Genomic DNA, 13,798 nt, shown 5'->3' with positions numbered 1-13,798 from the left:
TAAACTCGTGTTTACTATTCTGATTTTATTAGTACTTACTTCGGTCTTCGCGAGTCGTAGGGATAATGACACCTACTTTTATGGTTCATGTTCGCGTTTTTTATTGTAATCATTTAATATTATTTCGGACGTTTCGAATCCTTTACCGATTTAAATTATCTATACTTTAAAAGTGGTGCAATTATTAGTTAATTATTAGTTTAATTATAATTTAATTGGTCAACGCGACATTTAAATGTCTACGAATTGGGCCTTAGTTGTCCATGATCATGAAAAACCTTGAAAGTATTCGAAATAATAAAAATGTATATAAATACTGTAAACTAGGTTTAATTAACTAAGTAACTTTATTTTCTAAAATCCAATACATGAACAGACAAAATAAGCAAAAAAATATGTACAAGAAAAAATTAGTATTGAAGTCGTCTACTTAATATATTATAAAAGAAAACCAAATCTATGTGAGCCTTAATAATTATACAGCCGTATATTTTGATATAATATATGAAAACTGGTACCGAACTCTTTATAGAGGAAAATTATTTAGTAATTTGCCGGTCTATGACTCGAGACTATTCGGCCGTGTTATTTATTGCCCATAAACGAGCCGTAATAAAAATATTTACCAGTTTTTTTTTTTTTTTGTCATTGATCACGCATATTATAAATAGACGCATATTTTAACACCTCGGTTGAAATCCTCTTATAATTATAAACCGTCGAGTTATCGTTTTAACATGTTATTTGTCAACGTTTTAATAAATACGGATTAGTGTAATGTGTGTTCTCTCGACGTGCGGTAAGCTGCCTCGTGTTGTGCTCGAATTACATAATGTTAGTATTATCACAAATTTTACATTACAAAATATTTCGTAATGAACGTGAGAATTGTTAACTTTCACTATACAACAAAAATATATGATTGGTTGCAATTGTAAGTCTTTTTGTGTATTTATCAATTAATTTTTAGAGCGAACTCACGGCCCACCTGGGGTTAAGTGCTCGCTGGAGCTCATAGACATCATCATTGCGTAAATACTGATGGTAGGACGTCTTGTGAGTCCGAACGGGTATTTTTTTAAGTACTATTCGAGGTATAAAGAAAATAATTATTCGGGTATACATTTTTATTATGATTTTTTTATTGATAAAAATAAATAAAAATTACTTTACAAAGTTATCAACTTTATTTTATTCACAATTATTTATAAAAAATATATAATAATAATATACAAAAAAACAGCTATTTATATGAACTAGAGGGCCCGCAGTAGTCGAAATTCGACTATAATTAACTGGAATTGTAAGTTTGTACATTATTATGATTGTATTTTATACTTCTATAATCACAATTTTCGCCAAGGCTACACTATCAAAAATATTAACAAAGACAAACAATATTTAATATATTCTGAATTTGACAACAGACGTCAAGTCCAAAAGTTTGACAATAAAAATAATACGCATGCGTGTGTGCTCGCGTCAAATACATGGTATGTAGTGTGTGTAATGTTTTCCTTATTGATTTAATGTATATTTTATGCATTATTTAAAAAAAATATTAGCATTGTGCACTTCTTCTCTATATTCTCTATAAGTGTGGAAAATTTCATACTCCTCCGTCCGCGCAATTTTCGTAAAAAGGGATACAAAGTTTTTGCTTCACGTATTAATATATAGATAATAAGAATAACCGTCATCACGTAGACTATACATTAGACACTATATAGCCATCATACTAAGACTTATACATAAATAATAAAAATCTTACGTTACGGACGTTTTTTCCCGGTCAGGCTACCCCGCATCGTCCCATAAGGAACTTCGTTCCAAAAAAACGGCGGCAATATCCCCACCCACCTTGAGACAGGAAGACGTAATTTTAGTATAACGGTAGTTCCGTCGTTCAAATCCAAAGAAGACAGGATCCTGGTACTCTATCCGGGCTGGCATAAAATGCGGCTTACCACCAGTAAATGCAAGCTTGCGGATGCAGCACGATGTTATGATACTGTGACATTAGCACGCTGCTGTCGGTTCTCGGATGAAGCCCTCGTGACTTTTTTAATTTGCTCGTTCGTACAACATTGACCACTGAGAAGATCCGGCGAGAAACTCAGTGGGTTGTGTCTGAGGGTTCATAAATGTAATGTAATTCAAAATAGTTTTAAAGTATCCCAAAAAAGTTAAGAATGTTGAAGTTTCATAATTCTATTATCATCAGTTTGTGGTCTTTAGTCTTCTAGAACTAGAATATAGGGCACCATTTATTTTTAATAATAGTTTTATTTCTGCCAAATCTATTGTCTGAGGATCTTTACGGTTCAACAACGTCCTGATATTTTAATTTAGCTTGTCCAGGACTCACTCACATAATTTCAGTTGTCTAGGTATTAATAAAAATAAACGTTTTCAAAAACTGCTCTCATTGTATGAAAATTTTTTTTGATAATTGAATTTAAATGTGTGTAAATCACTAGTCTTTATGTAGTACACACAGTTTTATAATTATATAATACTAAGAATTTTTTTTGAATTGTAAATCAAACATGGAACCAATCTTGAATGTCGAAATTATTTCAGAGCATTTCCACCGTTGTCAAGCCCGCAGATTGGTCGTCAACGTGCCTTCACCGTGATTACTTTCCGAGGAGATCTTGTTACCTCGTTTTAACTGTCTTGACACATACAAATTTTATTTGCTCTTTTTTTTTGCGTGGCGGCCTTTTGTGAGCAAAATTTTACTCTCGTGAAATTAGCAGTCTGGAGCTTATTGTGAACGGAATCCAATTACGTCTGAGCTTTTTGAGGATTCGCGTTTGAAGACGAATTCTTTTCAATATACGTCGAGTGTTACTCCGTTGTCAGATTCGAGATGTTCCACGCTTTGTTGTTTAAGAACAACGCGGCCTCGAAACATCGGATTTAAATATATTTTTCTCATCACATAAATCTTTTATTTATAATACGCAATTTACGCCGTTTACAAGCGTATTCGGCCATCATCGGGATCGTGCATAAGCTCCCTTGTATCCTAAGTAATTAGCTTTAAATTAATCATTTCGAAAATCATCTAAACTCTTGATAGATATTTGAAAACATTGCCCAGTGATGTTGATGAAATTAATCATAATTTTTTATGCAAAAATGTAATTAATACGAAGGAATGATATCCCATCCAAATCAATATTCAATGAATAGATCGCAATTGATTAGTTTGGCTTACTAATAGTGCTCGCTGTCTGTTCCTAGCGTAATAATTTCTGGGTCGTCGTCACACGTCTTGTACGCAGAACCAGCCCGGCTGTCCGAGATAAACTGGCGTTAGGCGTGTCACTGGGCAATAAGAATGTTTAGTCTGAAAAATTATTTTATTCAAAATCTATTGAAAAGTTAATCTGTCTACGATTGCCTCCGATGAAGAGTTTCACATATCAGGACAGCTGAGATCGTTATTAATAGCAATAGAAACATTTTATTGGCTGTTTTCTTACAAACACAATACCAGCCCACGCAGTAGTGATTTTATGCGGGACTTATAAATATCATATCATAAATACGGTTGCCTTCATGAGACATGAGCTCGAAGTCTAAGGATTAAATGCGTTAGAATAAGAATTATACTACTCTTTAACGTGATTCCGCTTCGCAGAAACAGGTTGCTTGGACGACGATTTCATTCACCGCTCTCTAAATGTTACTATTCATACACACACTTGAACAAAATTTATGTTATAGTACGTATATATTAAGGTCTTTTTTTATTAGGTGTGTGGACGGGTTCACAGGCCACCTGGTGTTAAGTGGTTACTGGAGTCCATAGACATCTACAACGTAAATCTGTCACCCACCTTGAGATATAAGTTCGCAGGGTAGTTACAACGGCTGCCCGACCCTTCAGACCGAAACGCATTACTGCTTCACGGCTGAAATAGGCAGGGTGGTGGTACCTACCCGTGCGGACTCACAAGAGGTCCTAACTTACCATCAGTAAAAAAATAATAAAATTTATAATAGGAAACAAGATTTGTATGATCCAGTTAGTGAATGTCATTAACCTTATGTGTATACAGATATTATTAATTAAACGTGTGTGCCTTTTTTTCAGTATTGTTGTGTTTGTGCGTATACATACGTCGTTGTGTAGAAAGGGTACTTCGAGCGAGACTTGTTTTCGCATCTAAAGACGTGAATGTTCTCGTTCGAGCCTTGTCAATCAATCTCTAACGATCCTCCGACGTTAAGTCTATCTCGCTATCTCGCAGCTCTCGCACCAATTTAAAATCGCGTTGTTTTTTTTTATAACACACCTTGCATGCTGACGAAATTTAAATAAGGAATTGAGATCTTGCTCGTTGCTCAACTGTCATTGAAATGAGATTTAATGTATACTTTGCTTGTTCGGAAATAAAATTTGACAAAATAATTCACACAGGCTCCCGTCAGTCGGTGTTCGAGTATATCGATTTTAAAGTTGTTTAAAACATACATATCGTCTTCTCGCATTAAAGCGGTATAATCTCAAAACTTACTAATTTTACAGGAGAGTGTTTTAAAGGTTTAACACGTAATATTTTTAATATTAATCATCTTTGTAACATTTATTTTGTATTTTTTACCAGTTACATTATCTGTCTTTTAAAGTAAGATAAAATTAAATATATGACTACGTACCTATGTACTTAAGTATATATGATTTTTTCTTTTTCTTTATAACGATTTGTGCATACTGTACTGAAAACAATTCAGTTATTAAAAATAATAATAAACATAGTGAATATTCATTTAGCGTAGAATTAAGCATATAAATATATTTAAAAAAACATACACGTATGTACATACATATTTATGTATTACATAAATAAACCCGTGCTCAAGCGTTACAAAAGAGTAAAATCTTCAGTGGCCCGTACTGGTTTTAATTTGTTTGGAAATATTATGTTTCGTTACAAAAAGTTTGGGAATATTACGTTTCTATGTAAAAAGAAAATAACTTTTTACACGTGTTATAATAGTTACGGTTCCAATAAAGCCGAATTAACTTTCGAAATGTTTGTCTATCATTAAAATGTTTGAGCGTCGTAGAGGTGAACCCCAAAAATTCTAAACGTTCGGGTCGGTGCCACTCCAAAGACGCCCTAGTCCCCGAAGTTCACATTATTATAACGAGTCGGGGCGGCTCGCCGGCGCAGTGCAAAGCAAACTGTGCCCACGGCCGCTTGAACATAACCGATACTTTGCCGTAATAGCCGCGATCGAGGCATGCGATAACAAGACGCCGATACCAGAACCCGTATTTTATTTATACAATATCAGCTCCGCTTCTTTTTCAATAACGCTTTTTCCCCTCGCGAATCGGGAATTTTGCTCTTTTACGGCGCTCAGACTATGCTCGTTATTTACTGAGTAATTATCCGGTGATGATACTGAATGCTCAAAAGGCAAATTGACGTTTCAAATTAAAGTTCTAATGTTGCTATCGAAAACCCCTTTAGCGCCATCTACATCGTTATTTTCGCTTTTTTTAATATTAAATCTCTATCTAACTTAAATTTCATTTTGTTAAACTAAGGGAGATATTATTTTATGCATCATAGTCGGACATAAAAATGTGCATGTTCTGTTTAGTGTTTTAGTTGGGTTTATTTGGTTTCTAAATAACTGAATATCCCAGTCGGTTCTCGAAAGTTCTCGACGAAAGTGCAGACGTTGAATTAAATTTTATCCCTATTAGATATACAGGGTTCTGTCGATATTTTATAAATTGAAACATAAGTGAAAAATAAGTTAACACTAAAGCGTGGTGTTCATTAAGCGGTAATATTTTATTAACAGAAAAAAAATGAAATTTACAGAAAAACGAAATTTCTGGAAGAAGCTGCATAGATCAATAGATTTTTAAATTATTTTTGATGGAGTGCAGAAAAAGGGTGGTGTGCAATTCGATGAGGTCCCGGTCCCGGTGAGGCGTCTGAGGCGCTGCGAACCCCAGCATAGGTTCATTAAGGAGAGCCGCGCGATCGCATTGTTAACGTTTTTAATTCACGTGTCCAGTGCACGCGCCTTCCCTCGCACCCAGAGACTGCTGGGAAATCTCGCTGGAAAATTAACGCCACAATTTTATACCTTTTTTCTCGTTTGCGGGAGCGCTTCCATTTTATTTATTTCACGCTTCGATCGTAGCGCGGTGTTTAGTTTCGTGCCTTTATTTTATTTATTTTCGTCTGGAACTTTCGTAATTTCCGGTCCGGTATTCGTAATTTGATTTTTACGTATTTTAGCATTAAAACTTTAGTTTTTGAGCTATGTGTATCCGTTCCGTATTTTATCGGCACAAATTTTATAATTTATTTTCGATCTTGTATTGTTATGGCGATTTCAATTTGAGATGCAGCCTCAGAAATCTCACGAAAAGGTCATCGAACGAATGAAAAAACTTCAAATATCGAGTTTTGTTTAGATAGTGGTGAACACAGCAAAAAGTTAATTGTTTTGATCGCCAATACACAAACACGTCCGGCCGTCTGACTGTTGCAAGTTATCGCCTTAGAAAAGCGTCCGATCTTAATTAGTTTTCACGTCTTTCAAGGCGCCTAGTATGATATGATCTCTCCCTTGCAACAATTTGTTTTCCTTGGCGCTGTTCATGACATAAAAAAAAATACGTACACTGTTTTTGTTTGTACGTTTTATTTGAATGTTTTCCGGTGATGTATGGTGATTGGCTCCGTTGTCCCGGCGGCCGTGTATCTTATTTATCATCATGATAATTCCCCCGGCGCTCTCGAGAAACAATATTTGAACGGCAACGCGTTTTCCCGCTCGACGTTTTGTATGTTTATTGATTAGATTTGTTATAAAACAAATTAAAATAGATCCGGCCGTCGGCGAATTTAATTAAAACTGTCAGAACTATCAACGAGCCCCGAGATATCTATGCATCATTTTTTTGTTGTGGTGGTTCGTACAATGAATAATGTTCTATTGTTGACGTGCCAAGATAACACACGTCTTCGCCTTGTAAAATTTAACAAGAACTATGTACGATGAATCGGTGTTTCAATTCAATATCACCGTGTCAGAGCACAAACATTTGTTTTTACTGCATTCCGTTTTTTTTTGAGTTTAAAATAATGTCAATTGACTATATTGTTTTACGGAGCTTCACTACATAGTATAAAACAAAGTCGCTTTCTCTGTCCCTATATCTGTCTGTCCCTATGTATGCTTAAATCTTTAAAACTACGCAACGGATTTTGATACGGTTTTTTTTTAATAGATAGAGTGATTGAAGAGGAAGGTTTATATGTATAATAAAATCCATGAAATAGTGGAGAAATCAATAATATATTACAGTTTTCGAAGCGAAGCGAGGGCGGGTCGCTAGTAAACAATATAATCTAAAAAAATATGATAAATTTTGTACGTTATTACAAAGTTAAGTCGTACACTGTGTGCATTACTAATAAAAATCTTACGTTACGGACGTTTTTTCCCGGTTAGGGTACCCCCCCGCATCGTCCCATAAGGAACTTCGTTCTAAAATATGTAATAATTTTAATTGACTTGTAACTCATGTAGATACATACATTTACTATCCCGAACAACCTCTCAGCACCAAAATCATAAATTCTTGTTGTACAGTAAATATTTGAGGTCTGTCAATAATAAACAGCCAAATAACGGTCGAAGTAAATTGAAATCCGACCAAGTGTGAAATGACTGCGTACCGACTTCCCCCGTAAGTACGCTCAAAGTCCCTAACACTATTCAGGATACGATTCAATATATGTGTTTTGAAATTGTATTAAGTCATCTTTGAATTGCATTCAAAGTTAGGATTGCTTAAAACGCTGCAGCGTTTGCCTATTTTCGGTCCTTGTTGTGACTAAAAATTGTTGATCTGTATTAATAGAGCTAATTATGTTGAATTTAATATTTGAATCTTATTTCTACTTTATTAAAATCAGCCATTTTATATTGATCTTAAATATTACACTGTATTGTTGTATAGTTCAGCAAAAATAAATAAATAAAGATAAATTATAGTGTAAATCGCATTTGAATCATATAAATAAATATTTGACCTAGTTCAGATGCGCTTAGCCTCGTGACAGTTTCCGATTCGCTTGGCACAACGCAGCTTCACAGGTATTCACTGAATAATTATAGTCTAAATTCATAACTAAATAACTTTAGAGATTCGTTCTAGCTAGTTTCAACGGTAGGAATGAGCGAATTCAACATAAACTATATTCATTTAACTACAATAGATATATTTCTTTTTCGGAAATGTATAGTTATCTAATTCTGGAATTAATTCTGGAAGTTTCTATATTAACACAGGTATAGCTGACGTTCTCCTCCTTCACCGCGAGATGGAATAGCTCAATCTAACATATAGTGAGATATGGATAACGACAATGCCAACAGCTGGCTTATTGCCATTGGTTTATTCTGCACTACTTTTGAAATTTCTCATAATGCGATATAAATCTGAGCTGACACGCAGAGACATCATTTTTTGATCAAATTAACTTTGAAATTACAATTTTTTTCTTTATACGTTAATTTTGTATTGCCTTAGATTACAAACTAGTATTTGTACAGTCGTGTATGAATAAATAGTACTACTAGGATTGCTTCATTTACGCCGCAAGAACATGTATTATCAAAATATTTAAAAATTTACATATATAAATAAATATAGGAAAAGAACTGGAAATGCTTATTAAGAGTACCATGAAAACCGACACCTACATAAATGCATAGAAATGACGTATTTAAAGTATAGCTGATTATTAAGACGGTTAATAAAGAACGTAGGTATCCGTATCGAGAACCCTATCCTGAACACGTTATAAAATAGGTCACTCTTATTCCTGACTACAATTAATTCGTAGATGAAGGAACACTGAAACAAATATACCTACTACAAAAAAGAGCTCTATATACCTAGTCAGGTCATAAATTCTGTCACATGTTTAATGTAAAATAATTGAAACAAGTTTATTCATTATGTAACCATTCATATACCAAAATGAACTTAACAAAACATAGATTATTATGACACTAAAGTTTATTCAAAATTACCTCCGTGATTTTGAATACAGGCCTTCAATCTGCGCGGCCAGTCGTCTATCGCAGCACGAACGAGGTCCATGTCAATATCGGCGGCTGCCTTAATCAAGGATGTCTTGAGTGACTCCAAATTGGGATGAGGCTTTGAGCACGCCTTTTCCTCCAAGTGTTGCCATATCTTGTAATCTAACGGATTCAAATCTGGACTGGAGGAGGGCCAGTCTTCGTGCCGGATGAAGTCGATTTCACGTGCCGCCAGCCAGTTGTGTGCTCTTCGCTCTATGAGCTGGCGCCGAATCTTGTTGGAATACCCAGTGCCTGTTATTGAACATGGTATGAGAAACAGGTTCCACAAGGTTCGTCAGGACTGTATTTTGATACACAACTGCATTCATTTTTACACCTTTCTCACAAAAATGTACGTCTATTAAGCCCATAGATTATACACTTAATATATTAGAGATAGATGCGCAACTCTCATTTTTATTTTTGCTTTAGTTAAAGCCCGGTCCAGCAGGCGTCGCTACGGTCGATTATTAGTCTCCCTACCACCAGGCCCCACCAGGTGGCTTTTTTAGTAATTTTAATATTTTTAATAACTCTCTTTATGAAAAAATCTTATCGTTTAGAATCGCTGAAATTCCCGGTAGTACTTATGAGATATTAAGGAATGTTTGATTGTGTTCAGCATTCTAATCGATAAGATCTTTTCATACAGAGAGAAAACAGTTTTTTAAAATAAAAAGCTGTAATTCTCTGTAAGCTATTTAATTTCCCTATATTACAAACAATTTTCTGTTAAAAGATTGCATGAACGTACAATTGTATAAAATTTCGAATAACAATAACTCCTCTAGATTAATCCTACTAGCGTACTTATTAACATTAAATCGAAAGTTATCTAAAAGTTAATTAAGTCTAGATAATCAAATCATTCAATGTCAATTAAGTCATTTGTGCGAAATATAAACATGTCAGCTTTCCATTACAAACATAGTAGACAATTTGAATTAAATTTAATAAATTTGTTTCTTAACGATAGCAGTTCTTGCTTAAAGTTGATCGTGACAGATCATGACCTTGTATGAAAATATTACATCTATAAACACTACCTATGCTTCGTCATACAATAATTGTCATTTAAACTAGCATTGTAGAGATAATACACACACTAAAGTGAAAACTAAATTATTCTTAGCATTCTTATAAACATTTAGAAATTTAAGAAACGATTAACCCACAATCATGTTCATAACATGTGACATTTTGTTCTGCACAAACGTTTTGTTACACGATTTGAAAAACAAAAAAAAAAAAAAATGTTTAAAAAATGTAATGATGATTTAAAGTACTCTTAAATATTGATAGTTTGTACTTAATGACGCTTATAGTAATCTTAGACATGATTACAATAGTTATACTTTTATTCCCTATCTAAATTATTTCTATTCTGACATTTCTGATGCTTTAGCTTTGGTAATACTAGATGAAACAAACAGCAGATTGAAAGAAAATCATCTTAAAGTTAATTACATTCATTACAAACCATTAGTTTGCATTTTGTTACAAAAGAAACTGATGTTCGTTACATGCAAATGAATTATAAACATACACATCCAAACATAAAATGTAAATTTATCTTTTAATCCAAATTAAATGTACATTAATATTACATCTAAATAATAGAAAGGGTTTCGAAAATTTTTATTGCACTCAACAGGAAACGAGCACGCAACCCGGCTCATGATAAGTGGTCACCAATGCTTATAAACTTCAGCAGTGCCATAGGGGTTGCTGTCTATCACTTAAGTTTTAATAAATTATTAATATACTCAATCACAAGCATATTGATTTCACATAATGAAAATGTAAGAAACATAATCATGTTTGGGCATTTTCATTTATATCTGCTCATACAGAAAAGACAACTTAGCAAATATATTCCACAGTAAATCTAAATAATTGCAAATAATGCTTTTGAAGACTGCTGACTTTTGATCATTAATTAAAATCATCTTCTCGTAGAATGTACAAAAGGTTATTTACAAAAATTTATATCAGTATTTTCATATATTACTAACTTACTAATTACAACTATTCAAACATAATACTATAACTATAAGAACTAAACAACCTATTTTAAAACAAAATTGGCATCAATATAGTTCTTATGAACTATTTCAATTATTAATTTATAAATTATAAACATATTTAAAAAAAATTAAGATCCTTGAGAGTTCACGTTCCTTGCTGAATCAGTTTCTCTTCTGAAACGGAGAAACAATGTATCTTAAGTATGTAACAAATATTGAAAAAATACGACCATGAAAAATTTTGTGTTAATGTAATCATACTTACAAATTAATATATTACATAACACGTTCTGGTTCAAATATAGTGCATCAATCTTTTCATGTTTCAGACATTTTAGTGCTCCTTATAATTTTTCCATAAAATTTTGTCATAATCAAACCTTTGTCTACAAAAATAAAAACATTATTTTATATTGGGTAGAAGGATGAACGTGGTCACAGGCCACTTGGTGTAACTTGGTTATCAAACACCAGGAAACAAAACGTGAATGCCATCATCTAACTTTGGATGTGAGATCAATTGTGCTGTATTTTATTTAAACAGGAAATCATGACTGATTGATCATTCCAAAAAACTAGTTCGGGCCCACTTGACAATAAGCATATAATACGCTGAGTTGCAAAACATAAATACTGCCACCCACTCGGGACAATTTTATTATCTGAGGTGTGTGTGTGATAGTACGAGACTTAATACCGACTGTTTTGATCAAAACTTAACATATATGATAGCTAGGCAGCAGAAATAGGAAGGACCATTAGTTGGTGCTAATTCATTTAATTATATTATGAATAATAATTCTGTTAGCAAATAATATACCGGAAAAATAGTGTAAACTCACCGTTATCAAGGCATCCGAAATAGCATTTCATTTTCGATCTTGAGGCATGCTGATTTTTAATAATAAACTTTCTGAAATGAAAATAGTTACACTGGCTTACGAAACGCTAACGAAGAAAAAAGTATTGGAGCCAAGTTATGTCTAAAGAGAATTCAAAACAGAGTTTCTCAATGTCTAATCGTCTAATATTCTCACAAAGCTAAAAGTTGCTCTAAATTAATACTACAACGTAAAATAACTCAAAACAAAACCAAAAAAAAACGATTTAAAAATTAAAGCGTTATGTACGACATTTTGAAAACTTTTTTTTTTTTTGAGATTGTTTTATTGGCCCTGGAGTTTTGAAAACTTCAAAGCAGTGTTTCCACTTACGTTTTTTTTACCACATTTTACCCTAGTTTCTTTTGAATTTATCCCTAAAATTTCCTAAACAACTTTCATAAATCCTTTATATAGAAAGCATAAATAAAATACAGAAAATAAACCACAGCATATTATTTAATGTAGGTATATATAATCTAAACGCCCCCAGAAGATCATAGATCTATAGGGTTAGAATTTTCAAGGAAGTCGACGCATTGCTTTTATATTCTTTTGCTGCACGCAACCTAACACTGTTCGGTTCTAAAATTAAGCAATTGTTTGCTGGCATTCCCAACTTTCTATGAAGCAAGTCGTTCAGGGTTTCGTTAGAAAGCCTGTTTCTTTTGTCAGTTTTTACATTTGAGAACACTGAATAATCTTTCTACCTCAGTCTTTGAAGAAGGAACTGCTAGCAAAAGCGAAATGACAATTACAAGGTTTTCGTAAATGAAATTACCATGATAATCTTTCATGGTACATGAAGTACCTGTATATTACAATACAAGTAAGTTCTGGTGACATCAACGAAAATAGGTAAATAAAAATTTGGCGGATTATACTTATTGGGATTCTGGGGAATCCCTAAGAAAAAAGCAGTGGCTTAATCTATGATTTACTTTACTAGAGGGTTACTGTTGAATCAAACCTTCTTTATAGTTTTTATACACAACTCTGTTTTATTCTTTTACTTGTCAACTCGACTTAATGTCATTCTCTCCATAAAATAAAATGTTCATTGTTTTACTTTAATTATCGTTTATTTTAAAATTCACAACAGTTACTAGTATAGGCTTTGCTTTTTACCCCGAAATATCCTAAATCCTGGTATTTTTTAAATTGTCTTTATCATCCAAAATATCAGCTATTTTTCCCTAAAAAAGGGAGAATTCCCTAAAAGTGGAAGCACTGCTTCAAAGTACGCTAACATTTTTTATTGAGTCAGAACTCGTATCTGCCATCTAGTGAGTTTATTAGTTCATTAAGGCCAAAACGTTTCAAAAATGACCTCGCCGGTTCCTAAAGATGACGCTAGTTGAATGTTCTTTTCCTTTGTATGGGAGTTGCACCCCCCTGATTAAGCCCCAATAAGAAACTCCCAACCATACCATGAGCGAGGATGGAAAATGACCTCGTTGGACACGCGGAATACGGTTGCTCGCTTCTTCACTACTGTGTGCGTACACCTTATCATTTTGTTTGTTGTAGCTCTCTTCTACGGTAAAAATTTTTTCATCCGAAAAAAGAATTTCCCGATATTTTTTCCCGCGTACCGCTTCAACAAAGCGCGGCATCTCTTCAGTCTCAGGTCCATTAGACGAGCATTCAAACGATGTCCTGTTTTTCTTCGATATGCCCGAAGCCCTAAGTCTTCATTTAACACCCTTTTCACCGTGGTCTGCTTAACCCCATCTGAAGGGC

At 33.6% G+C, this 13,798-nt stretch overlaps 1 protein-coding gene and 1 long non-coding RNA gene across 2 annotated transcripts in view; one reads left to right on the top strand and one right to left on the bottom strand.

Moving 5' to 3' along the window:
• Positions 1-13,798, top strand: part of Su(var)3-3 (lysine-specific histone demethylase Su(var)3-3) — a 344,797-nt gene that overhangs the window by 277,115 nt on the left and 53,884 nt on the right.
• On the bottom strand, positions 9,834-12,376 carry LOC149500130 (uncharacterized). The gene is made up of 3 exons (XR_016325178.1): positions 12,017-12,376; positions 11,440-11,560; positions 9,834-11,348 (listed from the first exon to the last, which is right to left on the bottom strand). It is a non-coding gene; the product is annotated as an uncharacterized LOC149500130 (long non-coding RNA).

This window comes from Bombyx mandarina, chromosome 23 (genome assembly GCF_030267445.1).
Source record: "Bombyx mandarina strain Sakado chromosome 23, ASM3026744v2".
Lineage (NCBI taxonomy): Eukaryota > Metazoa > Arthropoda > Insecta > Lepidoptera > Bombycidae > Bombyx > Bombyx mandarina.
This window is presented reverse-complemented; position numbering and strand designations above follow the sequence as displayed.